At 37.7% G+C, this 13,492-nt stretch overlaps 1 non-coding gene across 1 annotated transcript; it reads right to left on the bottom strand.

The window, feature by feature from the left end:
- Positions 1-6,617: 6,617 nt before the first annotated feature.
- Positions 6,618-6,725, bottom strand: LOC148576036 (small nucleolar RNA R71). Its single transcript, XR_015904536.1, has one exon. It is a non-coding gene; the product is annotated as a small nucleolar RNA R71 (small nucleolar RNA).
- Positions 6,726-13,492: the final 6,767 nt, after the last annotated feature.

The following is a 13,492-nucleotide window of genomic DNA, read 5'->3' as shown; positions in this document are numbered from 1 at the left end:
TAAGGTGACTCTCTTAACGGACTTTCAATCGATAATCTCGGTCCAGTTGGCCCAAGTTATCAGGTGATAAAACACCCTTCGAATTTACTAGCCTAAGTCTATCCTTAAAACAAAAATATTGCAGGCACATAACTGGGCCCTAATCATTGGTGCTCAGAGCCTTGGAACTTTTGATTTCTTTGATCTTTCTAGACTTTTTTTTTTCAAACTGCTTTAAGGAGTTGATTGGTCAAATTCTCATAATACTTCTTTAAATTTCCATTCTTGAAGATTCTTTTTCTATTTCCTCAAGATTCAAGTATTTCAAATTTTTTCAAATGTAACCGCATATACTTAAGCACCTCCACTGTTTGTTTTTGAATTATTTAATTCAATATTTTCATCAAGATATGCTCCATAAAAATAGATAGTTACTGGAGGAACAAGCATTCAAATTTTAAGTTTAAGATGAGAAAAGAAAGATAGAATATGCTATGCATGCAAGGAAGGAAAAAGTAAATAAAAGAGAAAAACAAGGAAAATGAAAACAGAAAGGATGAAAGTAAAGGAGAAAGAAAATAACTAACCACCAGTAAAGAGGATTTATCTTATTCTGATCTTACCTAAGTCTATTCAGTTATCATCACTGCTTTTTGTGTCGGGTCTTCACGATCTATGGTGTTACCAACACCAAATTTAAGAATTTAGACCAAACTTAGAGATTTACATTAAACTTAAAGATTGACAGAATAATAGGTGTAAATTATGGACAAAAGCATATATACATAAAAAGAAAAAAATGATAAGATAAAATCCTAATCAACATGATTTTAAATGAGGAGTATTTTTGAAAACGCCCGATGTCGATTAAGGATGCTTGGCGTCCTTGCATGTATGCTCCCCTGGGAGCTTCATTATTCATACGCCAGGCGTGGGTAATGGTCGTCTAGTGTATAACCCCAAATTTTTTTTTTGGAATAAACTTAAAACAAAGAAATGTAAATATGCATACAAAAGAGGAGAAAGAAGGGGAAGAAGATGATGATGATGACTATGAACTCTTAAACAAAAAAACAAAGAAGAAAAAAAATACTAACCATGGTTAGGTTGCCTCCTAACAAGCATTTTTTTTATCGTCACTAGCTTGACGTTAAGATTCTTAGGTTGGTGGTTGAGGTATGTCACAACACCTGTCAGTGTCATCTTTCATGAAGCATACATTGTCTAATTCATCTTTAGCTTTAGAATCTCTAGGATATGGAGGGTCTTCAAGGATTCCTTTGTTCACAACTTATTGGACTATAATGTCAATCAAATCAATGGACATGCAATCATCTGATTCCTCTAATTCGTTTGGGCATTGTATGGCTTGAAAGACATTAAAATCCATTTGATCTTCATGAACTCTTAGTGTGAACTCTCCTCTTTCAACATCAACAAGTGCCTGTCCGATGGCTAAGAATAGTCTTTCTAAGATGATTGAGGCATTCTCATCTTCTTCCATGACAAGAATTATAAAATCGGAGGGAAAGATGAATTTTCTGACCTTGATTAATGCATTTTTCACTATCCTATGTGAAAATTTTATTGATCAATGGACTAATTGTAATGACATTCTGGTCAGCTTTATCTCTTCAATCTGCAGCCTTTTCACCATAGGTAGAGGCATCAGATTGATGCTAGCTCCTAAGTCACAAAGAGCTTTACCAATAGTGATGTCTCTAATAGTGTACGGGATCTGAAAACTACCTGGATCCTTCAACTTTTGTGGTAGTTTATTTTTTTTAATGATGGTATTGCATTCCTTGGTGAAAATTACTTTCTCATCTTCTTGAAATGATCTTTTCTTGGACAACAGCTCCTTCATAAATTTGGTATAGAAAGACATTTGTTCAAGGGCCTCAGCAAACAAAATGTTAATTTGTAGTTTCTTGAAGACCTCTAAGAATTTTGAAAAGTTCTTCTATTGATCTTACTTCTTGAGCCTCTGAGGGTATGAAATTTTGTATTCATATATTTTTATTTTTTCTTTTTTTGAACTTTGTTGGTGTAAGAGCTTCCTCTAAGTTCTCCTCCCTCTATTCCTTTGGAGGGTCTTTCATTGGCTTCTTGTTCTTCTTAGGGAGCTCTTTATTGATTACTATTTCACTTCTTAAGGAGATGGCTTTACATTATTTCCTAGGATTTAGTATGGTGTCACTTGGAAAGAAATTAGTAGGCCGTTCTGCCAATTGCTTAGCTATCTGTCCAATTTATATCTTTAAGTTTTTTATAGAAGCTTCTTAATTTTTGGAAGTTGTCCTTACTTTTTATATGAAAGCCTCAATTTATTGTATGAATGAGTTAACCGTTAGCTCAAGAGGTTTTTCTGCTGATTGGCTTGCTGATATAGATTGTTGAAATTTCTTTGTTCTTGGTTACTTCAGCCAAAGTTGGGATGGTTCTTCCAGCCAGGATTATAAGTTTTTGAAAAGAAATCGTTTTTCATCCTTGAAGAATGTCCCATGAAATTTACTTGTACATTGAATGCATCACTGATGAGCGGATAATTTATACGCCTTTTGGCATTGTTTTTAGTATGTTTTTAGTAGAATCTAGTCACTTTTAGGGATGTTTTCATTAGTTTTTATGTTAAATTCACATTTCTGGAATTTACTATGAGTTTGTGTGTTTTTCTGTGATTTCAAGTATTTTCTGACTGAAATTGAGGGACTTGAGCAAAAATCAGATTCAGAGGTTGAAGAAGGACTGCTGATGCTGTTGGATTCTGACCTCCCTGCACACAAAGCGGATTTTTTGGAGCTACAGAACTCAAAATGGCGCGCTTTCAATTGCGTTGGAAAGTAGACATCCAGGGTTTTCCAGCAATATATAATAGTCCATACTTTGGCCAAGTTTAGATGACATAAAAGGGCGTTGAACGCCAGTTCTACGCTGCTGTCTGGAGTTAAACGCCAGAAACACGTCACAAACCAGAGTTGAACGCCAGAAATACGTTACAATCTGGCGTTCAACTCCAGAAAGAGCCTCTGTACGTGTAACATTCAAGCTCAGCCCAAGCACACACCAAGTGTGCCCCGGAAGTGGATTTATGCATCAATTACTTACTTCTGTAAACCCTAGTAGCTAGTTTATTATAAATAGAATTTTTTACTATTGTATTTGACATCCTGGATTGTATTTTTGATCCTGTGATCTCGTTTTGGGGGCTGGTCATTCGGCCATGCCTGGACCTTTCACTTATGTATTTTTAACGGTAGAGTTTCTACACTCCATAGATTAAGGTGTGGAGCTCTGCTGTTCCTCAAAGATTAATGCAAAGTACTACTATTTTTCTATTCAATTCAACTTATTCCGCTTCTAAGATATTCATTCGCACTTCAACCTGAATGTGATGAACGTGACAATCATCATCATTCCCCCACGAACGCATGCCTGACAACCACTTCCGTTCCACCTTAGATTGAATGAGTATCTCTTGGATCTCTTAATCAGAATCTTCATGGTATAAGCTAGATTGATCGCGGCATTCATGAGAGTCCGGAAAGTCTAAACCTTGTCTGTGGTATTCCAAGTAGGACTCAAGGATTGAATGACTGTGACGAGCTTCAAACTCGCGAGTGCTGGGCGTAGTGACAGACGCAAAAGGATAGTAAATCCTATTCCAGTATGATCGAGACCCTCCAGATGATTAGCCATGCAGTGACAACGCATCGGACCATTTTCACAGAGAGGATAGGATGCAGCCATTGGCAAGGGTGATGCCTCCAGACGATTAGCCATGCAGTGACAGTGCATCGGACCATTTTCCAGAGAGGATTAAAAGTAGCCATTGACAACGGTGATGTCCTTACATAAAGCCAGCCATGGAAAGGAGTAAGACTGATTGGATGAAGACAGCAGGAAAGCAGAGGTTCAGAGGAACGAAAGCATCTCTATACGCTTATCTGAAATTCTCACCAACGAATTACATAAGTGTTTCTATCCCTATTTTAAGTTTACTTATTTTTTATGTTCGAAAACTCCATAACTATTTTATATCCGCCTGACTGAGATTTACAAGGTGACCATAGCTTGCTTCATACCAACAATCTCCGTGGGATCGACCCTTACTCACGTAAGGTTTATTACTTGGACGACCCAGTGCACTTGCTGGTTAGTTGTATCGAAGTTGTGAATGAAAAACTATTTATTAAGACGTGCGTACAGAGTTTCTGACGCCGTTGCCTGAGATCACAATTTCGTGCACCAAGTTTTTGGCGCCGTTGCCGAGGATTGTTCGAGTTTGGACAACTGACGGTTCATCTTGTTGCTCAGATTAGGTAATTTTATTTTTGTTTTATTTTCAAAAATTTTTTTAAAAAAAATCTTTCAAAAATTCCTCCTTTGTTTTCGAAAAAAATTTTAAAATAAAAATGTTTTCAAAAATATATTTTTCTTCAGAATTTTTAAGAATGAATTCTAGTGTTTCATGAAGCATGTTGAAGCCTGGCTGGCTGTAAAGCCATGTCTAATTCTTTTGGATAGGGAATGTCAGGCGTGTCATGTCTGAGTTACATACTAAAGCTTGGCTGGCTATTAAGCCATGCCTGACCCTTTGATTGGAGCTTTAGACTAAAGAGCATAAGATTTCTGGAATTCATATTAAAAATTTTGGAATCCTTATTTTTCTTTTTCAAAATGATTTTCGAAAAAATTAAAAGAAAATACAAAAAAATCATAAAATCATAAAAATCAAAAAAATATATTGTATTTCTTGTTTGAGTCTTGAGTCAGATTTAAAGTTTGGTGTCAATTGCATGTTCATCTTGCATTTTTCGAAAAATTCATGCATTCATGGTGTTCTTCATGATCTTCAAGTTGTTCTTGGTAAGTCTTCTTGTTTGATCTTGATGTTTTCTTGTTTTGCATCTTTTCTTGTTTTTCATGTGCATTTTTGCATTCATAGTGTCTAAACATGAAAGATTTCTAAGTTTGGTGTCTTGCATGTTTTCTTTGCATATAAAAATTTTCAAAAATATGTTCTTGATGTTCATCATGATCTTCAAAGTGTTCTTGGTGTTCATCTTGACATTCATAGTGTTCTTGCATTCATCACATACTTTGATCCAAAATTTTCATGCATTGCATCATTTTTCATGTTTTTCTCTCTCATCATTAAAAATTCAAAAATCAAAAAAATATCTTTTCCTTTTTTCTCTCATAAATTTCGAAAATTTGAGTTGACTTTTTCAAAACTTTTTAAAATCTAGTTGTTTTTATGAGTCAAATCAAATTTTCAATTTAAAAAAAATCTTATCTTTTCAAAATCTTTTTCAAAAATCAAATCTTTTTCATTTTTCTTAGTTATTTTCGAAAATTATAAAAATATTTTTCAAAAATCTTTTTCTTATCTTTATCTCCTAATTTTCGAAAATAACATCATCAATTAATGTTTTGATTCAAAAATTTCAAGTTTGTTACTTGCTTGTTAAGAAAGATTCAAACTTTGAGTTCTAGAATCATATCTTGTGATTTCTTGTGAATCAAGTCATTAATTGTGATTTTAAAAATCAAATCTTTTTCAAAACTAATTTCAATCATATCTTTTCAAAAATATCTCTTTATCTTATCTTTTTCAAAATTTGATTTTAAAATATCCTTTCTAACTTCTTATCTTATCTTTTCAAAATCGATTTTCAAATTTGTTTCAACTAACTAACTAACTTTTTGTTTGTTTCTTATCTTTTTCAAAACTACCTAACTAACTCCCTCTCTCTCTAATTTTTGAAAATATCTTCCCTCTTTCTCAAAATTTCTTTTTAATTAACTAATTATTTTAATTTTTTATTTTAATTTTCGAAAAACTACTAACCTTTTTCAAAAACTATTTTCAAAAATCACTAACTCTTTTTCAAAAATTATTTTCGAAAATTCTCTCTCTCTCTCTTATCTCCTTCTATTTATTTATTCATCTACTAACACTTTATCTCACCCAAATTCGAACCCCCTCTTCCATCTGTGTTCGAATTTTCTCTTCTTCTTTTCTTCTACTCACACAGGGACCTCTATACTGTGGTAAAAAGGACCTCTATTATTATTATTTTTCTGTCCCTCTTTTTCATATGAGCAGGAGCAAAGACAAGAACATTCTTGTTGAAGCAGATCCAGAACCTGAAAGGATTCTGAAGAGGAAACTAAGAGAAGCTAAATTACAACAATCCAGCAAGCACCTTTTAGAAATTTTTGAACAGGAAGAGGAGATGGCAGCCGAAAATAATAATAATGCAAGGAAGATGCTTGGTGACTTTACTGCACCTAATTCCAATTTACATGGAAGAAGCATCTCAATCCCTACCATTGGAGCAAACAATTTTGAGCTGAAACCTCAATTAGTTTCTCTGATGCAGCAGAACTGCAAGTTTCATGGACTTCCATCTGAAGATCCTTTTCAGTTCTTAACTGAATTCTTACAGATCTGTGATACTGTTAAGACTAATGGAGTAGATCCTGAAGTCTACAGGCTCATGCTTTTCCCTTTTGCTGTAAGAGACAGAGCTAGAATATGGTTGGACTCCCAACCTAAGGATAGCATGAACTCTTGGGATAAGCTGGTCAAGGCTTTCTTAGCCAAGTTCTTTCCTCCTCAAAAGCTGAGTAAGCTTAGAGTGGATGTTCAGACCTTTAGACAGAAAGAAGGTGAATCCCTCTATGAAGCTTGGGAGAGATACAAAGAACTGACCAAAAAGTGTCCTTCTGACATGCTTTCAGAATGGACCATCCTGGATATATTCTATGATGGTTTGTCTGAATTAGCTAAGATGTCATTGGATACCTCTGCAGGTGGATCCATTCACTTAAAGAAAAGACCTGCAGAAGCTCAAGAACTCATTGACATGGTTGCTAATAACCAGTTCATGTACATTTCTGAGAGGAATCCTGTGAGCAATGGGACGCCTCAGAAGAAAGGAGTTCTTGAAATTGATACTCTGAATGCCATATTGGCTCAGAATAAAATATTGACTCAGCAAGTCAATATGATTTCTCAGAGTCTGAACGGAATGCAAGCTGCATCCAACAGTACTCAAGAGGCATCTTCTGAAGAAGAAGCTTATGATCCTGAAAACCCTGCAATAGCAGAGGTGAATTACATGGGTGAACCTTATGGAAACACCTATAACCCCTCATGGAGAAATCACCCAAATCTCTCATGGAAGGATCAACAAAAGCCTCAACAAGGCTTTAATAATGGTGGAAGAAATAGGTTTAACAATAGTAAACCTTTTCCATCATCCACTCAGCAACAGACAGAGAACTCTGAACAAAATATCTCTAATTTAACAAACTTAGTCTCTGATCTATCTAAGGCCACTGTAAGTTTCATGAATGAAACAAGGTCCTCCATTAGAAATTTGGAAGCACAAGTGGGCCAGCTGAGTAAAAGGATCACTGAAATCCCTCCTAGTACTCTCCCAAGCAATACAGAAGAAAATCCAAAAGGAGAGTGCAAGGCCATTGATATAACCATCATGGCCAAATCCAAAGAGGAAGGGGAGGACGTAAATCCCAGTGAGGAAGACCTCCTGGGACGTCCAGTGATCAATAAGGAGTTTCCCTCTAAGGAACCAAAGGAATCTGAGACTCATCTAGAGACCATAGAGATTCCATTGAACCTCCTTATGCCATTCATGAACTCTGATGAGTATTCCTCTTCTGAAGAGAATGAGGATGTTGCTGAAGAGCAAGTTACCAAGTACCTTGGTGCAATCATGAAGCTGAATGCCAAATTATTTGGTATTGAGACTTGGGAAGATGAACCTCCCTTATTCACCAATGAACTGAGTGATCTGGATCAACTGACATTGCCTCAGAAGAAACAGGATCCTGGAAAGTTCATAATACCTTGTGCCATAGGCACCATGATCTTTGAAAAAGCTCTGTGTGACCTTGGTTCAGGGATAAACCTCATGCCCCTCTCTGTAATAGAGAAACTGGGAATCTTTGGGGTGCAAGCAACTAAAATCTCATTAGAGATGGTAGACAATTCAAGAAAACAGGCTTATGGGCAAGTAGAGGACGTGTTAGTAAAGGTTGAAGGCCTTTACATCCCTACTGATTTTATAGTCCTAGATACTGGGAAGGATGAGGATGAATTCATCATCCTTGGAAGACCCTTCCTAGCCACAGCAAGAGCTGTAATTGATGTTGATAGAGGTGAACTAGTCCTTCAATTGAATGAGGACTCCCTTGAGTTTAAAACTCAAGGACATCCTTCTGTAAACATGGAGAGGAAGCATGAAAAGCTTCTCTCAAAACAGAGTCAACCAGAGCCCCCATAGTCAAACTCTAAGTTTGGTGTTGGGAGGCCATAACCAAACTCTAAGTTTGGTGTTGGAAAGTCTCAACAATGCTCTGAACATCTGTGAGGCTCCATGAGAGCCCACTGTCAAGCTGTTGACATTAAAGAAGCGCTTGTTGGGAGGCAACCCAATTTTTATTTATCTAATTTTATTTTTCTTGTTCTTTCATGTTTTATTAGGTTCATGATCATGTGGAGTCACAAAATAAATATAAAAATAGAAAATGGAATCAAAAATAGCAGAAGAAAAATCACACCCTGGAGGAAGACCTTACTGGCGTTTAAACGCCAGTAAGAAGCATCTGGCTGGCGTTCAACGCCAGAATTGCACCCTAGAGAAGAGCTGGCGCTGAACACCCAGAACAAGCATGGTTCTGGCGTTCAACGCCAGAAATGGGCAACAAATTGGCGTTCAACGCCCAGAACAAGCACCAATCTGGCGCTGAACGCCCAGAGTTGTGTGCAAGGTTGTAAATCCTTGAACACCTCAGGATTTGTGGACCCCACAGGATCACCTCAGGATCTGTGGACCCCACAGGATCCCCACCTACCTCCACTCACTTCTTCTCACCCCTCTTTCACACAATCCCATAAATACTCTTCCCCAAAACTCTTCACCAATCACCTCAATCTCTCTTCCCTATCACCATTTCACCACTCACATCCATCCACTCTTCCCCATAAACCTACCTCATAAACTCCACCTACCTTCAAAATTCAAAATCAATTTCCCACCCAAACCCACCCTATATGGCCGAACCTTACCCCCCCTCCCTTCCCTATATATAGCCCTCCATTCTTCTTCATTTTCACACATAACAACCCTCTCTTCCCCTCCTTGGCCGAAACACATCTCTCTCTCCCTCTTCTCCATTTCTTCTTCTTCTTCATCTATTCTTTCTTCTCTTGCTTGAGGGCGAGCAATATTCTAAGTTTGGTGTGGTAAAAGCATAAGCTTTTTGTTTTTCCATTACCATTGATGGCACCCAAGACCGGAGAATCCTCTAGAAAAGGGAAAGGGAAGACAAAAGCTTCCACCTCCGAGTCATGGGAGATGGAAAGCTTTCATCTCCAAAGCTCATCAAGACCACTTCTATGATGTTGTGGCCAAGAAGAAGGTGATCCCCGAGGTCCCTTTCAAGCTCAAGAGAAATGAGTATCCGGAGATCCGACATGAAATCCAAAGAAGAGGTTGGAAAGTTCTAACAAACCCCATCCAACAAGTCGACATCCTAATGGTTCAAGAGTTTTATGCCAATGCATGGATCACTAAAACCATGATCAAAGTAAGAACCCGAAGCCAAAGAATTATCTCACCATGGTTCGGGGGAAATACTTAGATTTTAGTCCGGAAAATATGAGGTTGGCGTTTAACTTGCCTACGATGCAAGAAGATGCACGCCCCTACACTAGAATGGTCAACTTTAATCAAAAGTTGGACCAAGTCCTCATGGACATATGTGTGGAAGGAGCTCAATGGAAGATTGACTCCAAAGGTAAGCCGGTTCAATTAAGAAGACTGGACCTCAAGCTTGTGGCTAGAGGGTGGTTGGAGTTCATCCAACGCTCCATCATCCCCACTAGCAACCGATCTGAAGTTACTGTGGATCGGGCCATCATGATCCATAGCATCATGATTGGAGAAGAAGTAGAAGTTCATGAAGTCATCTCCCTTGAACTCTACAAAATAGCTGAAAAGCCCTCTCCTGGGGCAAGGCTAGCTTTTCCTCATCTTATTTGCCATCTATGTTACTCAGCTGGAGCTTTCATAGAAGGAGACATTCCCATTGAGGAAGAGAAGCCCATCACTAAGAAAAGGATGGAGCAAACAAGAGAGCCCATTCATGGATCTCAAGAGACGCATGAAGCTCATCACCATGAGATCCCGGAGATGCCTCAAATGCATTTTCCTCCAACAAACTATTAGGAGCAAATCAACACCTCCCTAGGAGAATTAAGTTCCAACATGGGACAATTAAGGGTGGAACATCAAGAGCACTCCATCATCCTTCATGAAATAAGATAAGATCAAAAAGCAATGAGGGAGGAGCAACAAAGACAAGAAAGAGACATAGAAGAGCTCAAGGACATCATTGGTTCCTCAAGAAGGAAACGCCACCATCACTAAGGTGGACTCATTCCTTGTTCTTACATTCTCTATTTTTCGTTTTCTCTATGTTAAGTGCTTATCTATGTTTGTGTCTTATTACATGATCATTAGTAGTTAGTAACTTTGTCTTAAAAGTTATGAATGTCCTATGAATCCATCACCTCTCTTAAATGAAAAATGTTTTAATTCAAAAGAACAAGAAGTACATGAGTTTCGAATTTATCCTTGAACTTAGTTTAATTATATTGATGTGGTGACAATATTTTTTGTTTTCTGAATGAATGCTTGAACAGTGCATATGTCTTTTGAAGTTGTTGTTTAAGAATGTTAAATATGTTGGCTCTTGAAAGAATGATGACAAGGAGACATGTTATTTGATAATCTGAAAAATCATAAAAATGATTCTTGAAGCAAGAAAAAGCAGCAAAGAACAAAGCTTGCAAAAAGAAAAAAAGAAAAAAATGGCAAAAAAAAATAGAAAAAGAAAAAGCAAGCAGAAAAAGCCAAAGCTCTTAAAACCAAGAAGCAAGAGCAAAAAGCCAATAACCCTTAAAACCAAAAGGCAAGGGTAAATAAAAAGGATCCCAAGGCTTTGAGCATCAGTGGATAGGAGGGCCTAAAGGAATAAAATCCTGGCCTAAGCGGCTAAATCAAGCTGTCCCTAACCATGTGCTTGTGGCGTGTAGGTGTCAAGTGAAAACTTGAGACTGAGCGGTTAAAGTTAAGGTCCAAAGCAAAAAAAAGAGTGTGCTTAAGAACCCTGGACACCTCTAATTGGGGACTTTAGCAAAGCTGAGTCACAATCTGAAAAGGTTCACCCAATTATGTGTCTGTGGCATTTATGTATCCGGTGGTAATACTGGAAAACAAAGTGCTTAGGGCCACGACCAAGACTCATAAAATAGCTGTGTTCAAGAATCATCATACTGAACTAGGAGAATCAATAACACTATCTGAACTCTGAGTTCCTATAGATGCCAATCATTCTGAACTTCAATGAATAAAGCGAGATGCCAAAACTATTCAAGAGGCAAAAAGCTACAAGTCCCGCTCATCTGATTGGAGCTATGTTTCATTGATAGTTTGGAATTTATAGTATATTCTCTTCTTTTTATCCTATTTGATTTTCAGTTTCTTGGGGACAAGCAACAATTTAAGTTTGGTGTTGTGATGAGCGGATAATTTATACGCTTTTTGGCATTGTTTTTAGTATGTTTTTAGTAGAATCTAGTCACTTTTAGGGATGTTTTCAGTAGTTTTTATGTTAAATTTACATTTCTGGACTTTACTATGAGTTTGTGTATTTTTCTGTGATTTCAGGTATTTTCTGACTGAAATTGAGGGACTTGAGCAAAAATCAGATTCAGAGGTTGAAGAAGGACTGCAGATGCTATTGGATTCTGACCTCCCTGCACTCAAAGTAGATTTTCTGGAGCTACAAAACTTAAAATGGTGCGCTTCTAATTGCGTTGGAAAGTAGACATCTAGGGCTTTCCAGAAATATATAATAGTCCATACTTTGGCCAAGTTTAGATGACGTAAAAGGGCGTTGAACGCCAGTTCTACGCTGCTGTCTGGAGTTAAACGCCAGAAACACGTCACAAACCAGGGTTGAACGCCAGAAATACGTTACAACCTGGCGTTCAACTCCAGAAAGAGCCTCTGTACGTGTAACATTCAAGCTCAGCCCAAGCACACACCAAGTTGGCCCCGGAAGTGGATTTATGCATCAATTACTTACTTCTGTAAACCCTAGTAGCTAGTTTATTATAAATAGAACTTTTTACTATTGTATTTGACATCCTGGATTGTATTTTTGATCCTGTGATCTCGTTTTGGGGGCTGGCCATTCGGCCATGCCTGGACCTTTCACTTATGTATTTTTAACGGTAGAGTTTCTACACTCCATAGATTAAGGTGTGGAGCTCTGCTGTTCCTCAAAGATTAATGCAAAGTACTACTGTTTTTCTATTCAATTCAACTTATTCCGCTTCTAAGATATTCATTCGCACTTCAACCTGAATGTGATGAACGTGACAATCATCATCATTCCCCCACGAACGCGTGCCTGACAACCACTTCCGTTCCACCTTAGATTGAATGAGTATCTCTTGGATCTCTTAATCAGAATCTTCGTGGTATAAGCTAGATTGATGGCGGCATTCATGAGAGTCCGAAAAGTCTAAACATTGTCTGTGGTATTCTGAGTAGGACTCAAGGATTGAATGACTGTGATGAGCTTCAAACTCGCGAGTGCTGGGCGTAGTGACAGACGCAAAAGGATAGTAAATCCTATTCCAGTATGATCGAGACCCTCCAGATGATTAGCCATGCAATGACAGTGCATCGGACCATTTTCACAGAGAGGATAGGATGCAGCCATTGGCAAGGGTGATGCCTCCAGACGATTAGCCATGCAGTGACAGCGCATCGGACCATTTTCCAGAGAGGATTAAAAGTAGCCATTGACAACGGTGATGTCCTTACATAAAGCCAGCCATGGAAAGGAGTAAGACTGATTGGATGAAGACAGCAGGAAAGCAGAGGTTCAGAGGAACGAAAGCATCTCTATACGCTTATCTGAAATTCTCACCAATGAATTACATAAGTGTTTCTATCCCTATTTTAAGTTTACTTATTATTTATGTTTGAAAACTCCATAACTATTTTATATCCGCCTGACTGAGATTTACAAGGTGACCATAGCTTGCTTCATACCAACAATCTCCGTGGGATCGACCCTTACTCACATAAGGTTTATTACTTAGACGACCCAGTGCACTTGCTGGTTAGTTGTATCGAAGTTGTGAATGAAAAACAATTTATTAAGACGTGCGTACAGAGTTTTTGACGCTGTTGCCTGAGATCACAATTTCGTGCACCAATCACACCTTTCACTTGGATGTTCTCCTCCACATATATCACATGAAGCTTGACTTCTGATAGCTGCCACTTGATTCTGTTCAAGTTGTTTTGTGACTGAATTTAATCGCCTGGACATCATCTCATTTTTTGTTAGAATGGCGTCTATGGTATCCAATGTCATCACACTCTTTTTTATAGCC

The sequence above is a fragment of the Arachis ipaensis genome, chromosome B1 (assembly GCF_059453495.1).
Source record: "Arachis ipaensis isolate K30076 ecotype BB chromosome B1, ASM5945349v1, whole genome shotgun sequence".
In the NCBI taxonomy this organism is placed as follows: Eukaryota; Viridiplantae; Streptophyta; class Magnoliopsida; order Fabales; family Fabaceae; genus Arachis; species Arachis ipaensis.
Note: the sequence above shows the minus strand (reverse complement) of the source record. Positions and strands in the feature narration are given on the sequence as shown.